The sequence below is a fragment of the Juglans microcarpa x Juglans regia genome, chromosome 1S (assembly GCF_004785595.1).
Source record: "Juglans microcarpa x Juglans regia isolate MS1-56 chromosome 1S, Jm3101_v1.0, whole genome shotgun sequence".
Lineage (NCBI taxonomy): Eukaryota > Viridiplantae > Streptophyta > Magnoliopsida > Fagales > Juglandaceae > Juglans > Juglans microcarpa x Juglans regia.
The window spans coordinates 22,388,519-22,396,442 of NC_054595.1; positions in this window are offsets into that span (position 1 = coordinate 22,388,519).

Consider the following 7,924-nt stretch of genomic DNA (forward strand, 5'->3'; position numbering starts at 1 on the left):
TCATTTAATAAACAAATCGAATCAAACTCGAGTTTAAACAAGTCAGCATCAAACGGTTTGTTAAGTAATCTTATTTATTTAGAATCCTATTGATGTATTATATAACATTGGTGTAAAGGCATACTTGAATTTACAAATTAAGTCAATGCTCTGCTAGGGTTTCTAGTTCTCGTAAAGATGCTACTTACCGTCGAGGGCCTTCCAGGCCCTTCGGTGTCATCGTCTCGATGGTCCTTTGCCGACTTGGTGGCGCAAACTCAATAGCATCTTCTTGACGTTGTGATTCCCCTACGGCCTCCAAAGAATTTGGATGGTGAAATCTATATCAATTTTATGAAGGAGGAGATTGTACGATCTGCTTCTTCTTTGCTTTCTCCTTCGTTCTCAAATTTCTGAGACATCGCCCCTCTCTAGACATTATTCGCTCGGTTATTCAAAGTAGATGGGGATTAGATACTCAACCTGTGGTATCAGCTATGCCTAAACCGAGATCTGTCTTTCTCAAATTTTCTAATGAATTGGATTTCAAGAAGGCCTTTTCTAGAGAAACATGTGATGTGAATGGTATCCCTTTACGTATGTTTCATTGGTCCCTAGACTATACAGAGGAAAATGAATCGTCAATCGTCTTGGTATGGATTTTCTTGCCTGATCTCCCTCCGAATTATTATCATGAATATTTCATTCAGAATTTTATCATGCCGATTGGAAAATACGTACATCGCGATAATTGCACTCGATGTGTAACTTGTATTGATGGAGCCCGTATCTGTGTTGAAATGGATGCTGCTATTGAACCGATTGAATCCCTTTGGATTGGAGTGCCGCATCAGCCTGGTAGTAGACTGCCACATGTGATATATGAGAATCTCTCAGCTTATTGTTGTCACTATCAGGTGCAAGGCCATGATATTGTGAAATGTAAATGGATGCAGAAAAAAGGTGGGATATTTGTACTGGAAGGCCCTAAAGATGGTAAACGATGAGTGCGTAAAGAAAAAAAGGAATTTGAGTCTTTGAGGGTTGAACATGGTACTCTAACCATGAATAAAGAGTCGGTGAAGGCTTTATCTGAATTCATTGAAAAAGGAAAAGAAAAATAGAATAACCCGATGCAGGATCAATCCATAATTATTAAGGAGGTTGAGGAGGGGCTTGACTTGGATATTACTCATCAAAATGGTGAATCCAGTTCTCTTGTTATAAGGAATGAGGCTTTGCAAAATCATTATGATGTCAATTTGAATGCCAATTGTGTTGGTAATGCAAAGAAGCCTTTTGATGAATCATTAGGGGGTTTTGGATGGGTTGCGAAAGCCTGATATTAATCATGCTAGTGTTAACATCTTGGAGGATAGAATGTTGCTTTCGGATGACCTGGTGCAAGAACTTAATGAAGCAAATGTGCAGCATGTTTGTTTATTACCAGTGCTTTCTACTATGCAAGAGGTAGGTGATGATCGTGTGCTAGGTAACGAAATGGTTTCTGATTCTCTCCTTAATAAAGAAAATAGTCTTTCTGATAGAAATGTGGAGAGGAGTGTTATGGATTCAAGGACAGAGGTTGATGGTGCCATTAGTTTGCAAGATGAAGAATATGTGCAAGAGGTTGCTATTTCTGGAGATGCTATAGAGTTGGATGGTGCACAAGATCTATGTATGGGATTTGATAATGACATAGATGATAAACTGGAACATACGTGTAAAGACAAAATTTATGCATCGGATAATGAGAAACAATCAAAAGATGGTGAAGTTGTGAAAATGAAAAGCTCTACCAGGTCACGAAGCAGGCATCTCAAGCTCAATCTATGATCAGTCCTTTTCTTTATTGGAACTTACGAGGTCTAGGGACTTAAAAAATGGGACTGTGTAAGTTGATCCGAAAGTTTAAACCTGGAATCATTGTTATTGTTGAGCCTTTCATATCAGATAGTCGAATGTGGAGTCTTCAACGCTCTATTCGTTTTCTTAATGAGATTTCTAATGAAGCTGAAAATGAAAAATTATGGATTTTATGGAGAGAGGCCTCTCATGTTAAAATTATATACTGAGGCCCTCAACATATTACTGTGGAATATTCTGAGTCTGGTACACTTTTGTACATTTCCTTTGTGTATGCGCGTTGTACTCAACATGAACGCAGGGACCTTTGGGCAACCTTAGCTTCTAATGTGCCGAGTGGTTCTTCTTGGATGGTTTCTGGGGATTTTAACATCATTTGGGCTAATTCGGAAAGAAGAGGTGGAAGGCCTAGGGCGCAATTAGCTATGGAAGAATTTAATTCTTTTATTGATTTTGGTAGATTATTTGACATGGGATTCTCTAGTAATATGTTCTCTTGGTGTAATGGTCATCTGGGTCTATCCTGTAGATGGGCAAGATTAGACAGAACTCTATTGAATTCAAGTGCAATTATGGATTTTCTTAATGCTCACATGCAATGCCTACCTCAGACTAATTCAGATCATGCTCTTATGATCATTCGGATGGATAAGGTGATGGATCGTTATGGTTTTCCTTCTTTTAAATTTCAACAAATGTGGATTTCACATGACTCTTTCTTTGATTGTGTTAAAAAAGCTTGGGAAGAAGATATAAATGATAAGGATCTTTTTAGATTGGCTAGGAAGTTAAAAAAACAAAGGGTTGTTAGAGTGCATGGAACAAGTGTGGTTAAAGAATGGTGATAATATCCATTTTTTCCATGCTTTAAAAAGCCATAATCATACTATGGTGAGATGTCTCTTAGAGATGGTCGTAGGCTTTCTTCTTTTGAAGATATTCACAATATGGCTATTAATTATTTTTCTTACTTTCTTTCTTTTAAACAAAGTGGTCTTTTACTGGATTTATCTCATCATGTGAACCCAATGATTTCTGAGTCTGATAATTTCAGTTTTTGCAAGCTCCCTTCGATCCAAGAAATACATGAGTCTCTTTTCTCCATTCCAATTGATAGCAATATCGGCCCTGATGGTTTTGGGTACGATTTTTTTTGTTCTTGTTGGGATATTATTAGTAAAGATGTGGTGGATATTGTTCAGGATTTCTTCAAGGGTACCTCTCTTCCAAGTTACTACTCGGCTACTTCTTTGGTTTTAACTCCAAAGGTGGATAACCCAACAAACTTTGATAAGTTCCAACCTATTAGCTTGTGCACTGTGATTTATAAAGTTTGTTCCAAGGTAGTTTGGTTAAACGACTATCTCTTGTTCTTTTAAAATTCATCTATCAAGAACAAGGTGCCTTTATTCCTTGAAGAAGTATTTTTGAAAATATAAGTTTGACTCAGGAAATGATTCACAATTTAAATAAGTCTAATCGGGGGGGGGGGGGGGGGGGGGGGGGCAATGTGGTACTGAAAATTGATATTGCCAAGACTTATAATAGTATCAATTGGGATTTTCTGCTACACATCTTTAAACAGTTGAGTTTCTCTGAAAGGGCTTGTGGCCTTATACATCAATGTGGTCGCTCCCGGTGGTTTTCTATGGTGATGAATGGAATTTCAAAAGGTTTTTTTCCAGCTGGTCGTGGTCTAAGGCAAGGTGACCCTATTTCTTCATATCTTTTTATTATGGTGGAGTAAATTCTATCTCACATGTGAAAGAAGTTTTTTCTGTATGGAAAAATTCTTCCATTCTATCATCCTCGAGGTATGCCTATTATCTCTCATCTTCTTTATGCTGATGACATTGTTATTTTTGCTAATGGGAATAACACATTCATGAAATCTATTTCTGAGATATTAGTATGCTATAAAGATTGGTCAGGTCAAAGAGTTAGTAAAGAAAAATCTTTAATTATTTTTTCTAAAAATATTTCTCTTCATAGAAGATGTTCTATTCTTAACATCATGGGTTTTGTTGAGGACACTTTGCCTTTCAAATATCTTGGTATTCCCATTATTGTTGACAGATTAAAGGGTATTCATCTTAATGAGATGGTAAGTAATATCCGACGCCGTGTAGGGGGATGGCAAAAAAAAATTTTGTCTACCAGGGATCGATTTCTTTTGATTAAGCATGTCTTTGCAAGTATTCTAATTCATATTTTATCTATTGTTCATGCTCCTCTTTCTTTTATTCATAATATTCATAAATGCATGAGTAATTTCTTTTGGGGTGCTAGAGAAGGAAAACATAAGAAACATTAGTGTTCTTGGAAGAAGATTTGTAAGCCATACCAAGAATGAGGTTTAGGCATAAAGGATCTTCAGGATGTTCAAAAGACTCATCATATGAAGTTTGCTTGGAAAGTCATTAAAGAAGATTCCCTTTGGTCAAATTTTTTCCGGGGCAAATATATAAAAAATAATCACATTTACATGGTCAATCAGTGTAACACCCCGCATTTTAGTGTATTTTTACTAAATGATTATTTTTATTTATTTAAATTTTATTCTTGTATTTTAAAATTGGTTTGATTTTTAATGAGTTTATTTCTATGATTTTAATTGGTGGAAATTAATTTTTATGTGCTTTCTTAATATTTATTTATTGTTGTGCATTTAAATTGTTTTTCATATTTAATTAATTTCCGTGGGATTTAATTATTTCAATTTGACTTTACCATTACGTTTAAATTATTTTATTTAACTTGTGGTTTTGAAATCGTTTCCGTTGGATCATTTTTGTGACCCAAGTTATGAGGATTGGACCTCATTTCTTTTCCCTCTATTTTTCTTTTCCTTTTCTTTTTCTTTTCTTCTTTTCTTTTTTTTCTTTTCTTTTCTTTTTCTCCTCCTGGCTTTCCTTCTCGCGCGCGAGTTCTTCTCTCTCTCTCTCGCCGTGCGTTGGTCTCTTCCCCAGCCCGCCGCCGTGCGCCGGCGGTGGTCGACACCGCCCGGCTCCTTTGCTCCCCCTGCCGTCGGCGACCAACCCACATCAATTCCAGCTTCCCTCGAGCCGCCGTGAGCCTCTACGCACGGCTGGAAGCCGCGGCACTCTTTCCGCCGCTCCGCCGCCGTCGCACCACCATTGGCCACCATCTTCCTACCACATCATCCTCGACCTCTTGGCAACCCATTGGACCCAACCCCAGCTCCGATCCGTCACCGGTGAAGCCCCACCAAGCCCATTTCCGATTTGTGCATTTTGGCCTAAAACCACCCCTTGCGCCGCCACCCACGGCAAACCACCACCACCACTAGCTTCACCGACCTCCCTAGGCCCTACCCTACCATTTTTGGGTCTTCGTTTGCCTCCGTTGAAAAGTTGGTATTTGTGACCCACGGCCACAGTGTATTTTACACTGTGGTGTTGCTCAAACGTCGCATTTTTCAACTTCGTGATCCTTCGGAAATTGTTATATTGCATTGTAAGTATTTCTCCAAAGAACTTTCGTAATTTAAATGTATTTTTGCACTAACCCATTTCACTGTATTTTTTGGCATGCCGGACTGAGTCCGAGGAGTTCGGGGGTCGGATGGATTTGTGATTGGAGTTGTTTGGTTGGATTTGATTGGATTGGTAATTGTTGGTTTGGATAATGTGTTGGTACATGTGCATTTCATTATTTCATGCATGATCATATTTGTAAAAGAAAACTGGGTTTTCGTGTATTGCATTCATGTTCATGTGTTTATGAAAACTGGATTTTCATGTGAGAATGGATTTCGGGTGCGTGTGTATCACGACCCCAAGCCGAGATGGGGCATTAACTCGGTGGAGCTCCTCTGGTTACTCGGGAGCGGAATATACTGAGTAACGTCCCCTGGATTGTCGCCGGGCGACAATGGGATCGGACGAGATGGTCTCGTGCCGACTCCGTGGTCCTTCTGCTGGCGGGGACTAGAGGATGTCTGGCCACGTACGCGCTGGGCGCGGAACTGGGCATCGCTCGTTGCGTAGTGTGGGTGCTTGGCCATGTACGCGCTGGGCGCGGAACTGAGCACCGCTACGAAGCCAGGACGTGCGGATGGTCCATAGGGGAGGCCATAGTGCATATGGAAATAATGCATGGTGCATTTGGAATTAATGCACTATTTTCTGGGAAAATAGTGCGAGTTGGTTTTTGGGTAAATCATTTTCTGGGAAAATGTTTTACGGATATTTTGGGCCAAAATGAGATTTTGGCGTGTGTTGGAAAATTATCATTTTCGGGGAAAATGATGTTTTGTGGAAAAATGCATATTTCATCATGTGCATGCACGTTAGTTGCATTTAATGTATTTTATATTACGTTGTTGTTTTGGGTTATACTTACCTGCGATATCATTTTGTGGTAACGCAGATTTTGATGCAGATAAGGAGGAGGAGGGCGAGCCTGAGGAGACGGCTCTGCCTGAGGAGTGATCTGGGATCATTCGTTTGTTTATCTGGAACTATTGTAAATTATTTATGGATGACTGTATAACTGCTATTTAAATCTTTACTGATGTTTAATTGTAAATAAATTCTGGTACTTAGTTGACTATCCGCTGCGTTATTTTATTTGTACACTGTTGCATGTACACACACACTGGCACTTCCTCAATCTCTGTGTATTTACATAAGGGGATTGGGGGCGCCACAGGTGGTATCAGAGCAGTTCGGCTCTGGGTAAAACCACACGTCCCTTAGGATAGTACCAGAAAATTATTTTTATTATTTTAAAATAATAAATTTTTGTTTAAGTGGTGTAAGTTAAGTTATTTATTTTATATTATGAGTTTATTGCTATTATATTTTATGTTAATTGATGTTATTTGATTTATTTATTTTATTTCTTTAATTAGTGTTTACCTTTGGTTGAGTATGGTTTTATTGGCTTTATTTATTTTATTGTATAATAATTCTGTTGTTTATTTATTTTATTGTATAATAATTTTGGTGTTTATTTATTTTATTGTATAATAATTTTGGTGTTTATTTATTTTATTGTATAATAATTTTGTTGTTTATTTATTTTATTGTATGTCATTTTAATTTAATTGTTTTATTTTATGTCGGATTATTTTATTGTTTTATTTATTTTATTGTGAACTACTTCATTGGTTTTATGCATTTTGTCGTATGCTATTTTATTTATGGAATTTTATTTTATTTTGTTTTGTTCGAAATTGAAAGGCGGGTTAAGGGTTATGTTATGACAGGAAGATGGTACGACTGAGAAGGCCATTGTTAGGCTTAAACATTGGTATAGTAGGCCTGAACTCTTGGTGATTGGTTGTTTTAATATCAAGGCTTGAACATCAGGGTCTGGGTGAACTCTTTGGATTTGGTACTCAAGTTGCTGCTAAGGAGGGGAATAGTTTTTAATTGCTTAGGATAATTGAGGATTTAGGTTCCGTAGAATTTAGGTAATGAGTCTTTGGGGTAGGAGGTTGTAAGTTCAACGAATTTCAAGGTTAGATTTATGAGGAGTTCATCTAAGGTTTGAGGCCCCATAGTTTTTAGAAAATAAGTTATGAGATTTAAGCTGGTAGGTTCAACAAGCAATTAAGGGATTACTTAGATTAGAAGTTTTTGATCTTGCCGACCTCGATAAGCAATTTGATAACATTTGGGGTTTTAGAATTTACAAGTTTTATAAGGCGAATGTTTTAGATTTAAGTTCATCGATCTTGAGGATTTCAGGAAATGATTTATATCTGGGTTAAGGTTTTAGAATTGCAGAGTTGAAGGGCTGAATTAAAATAGGATTGATCTGAGTTAAGTTACTGATATGAGAATTTTTTTTAGGGGAGAATTTCTTTGGAGATGGAAGATGTTGATCTAGTTCGGTTGATAATTGTTTTTGGCTTGAGGTTACAGTGACAGGTTAATGATTTAATCCATATCAATTTTAAGGATAATAGATGGTGATGATTTAAGAAATGATTCTTATTGATTTCGAGGATATAAGTTTAGTGATGGAAATGGTAATGATGATCACTTGCACATTTGGAGCATTTTTGGTTTTGGCTAAGGGTGCATGTGATCGATGCATGGTAGTGGTG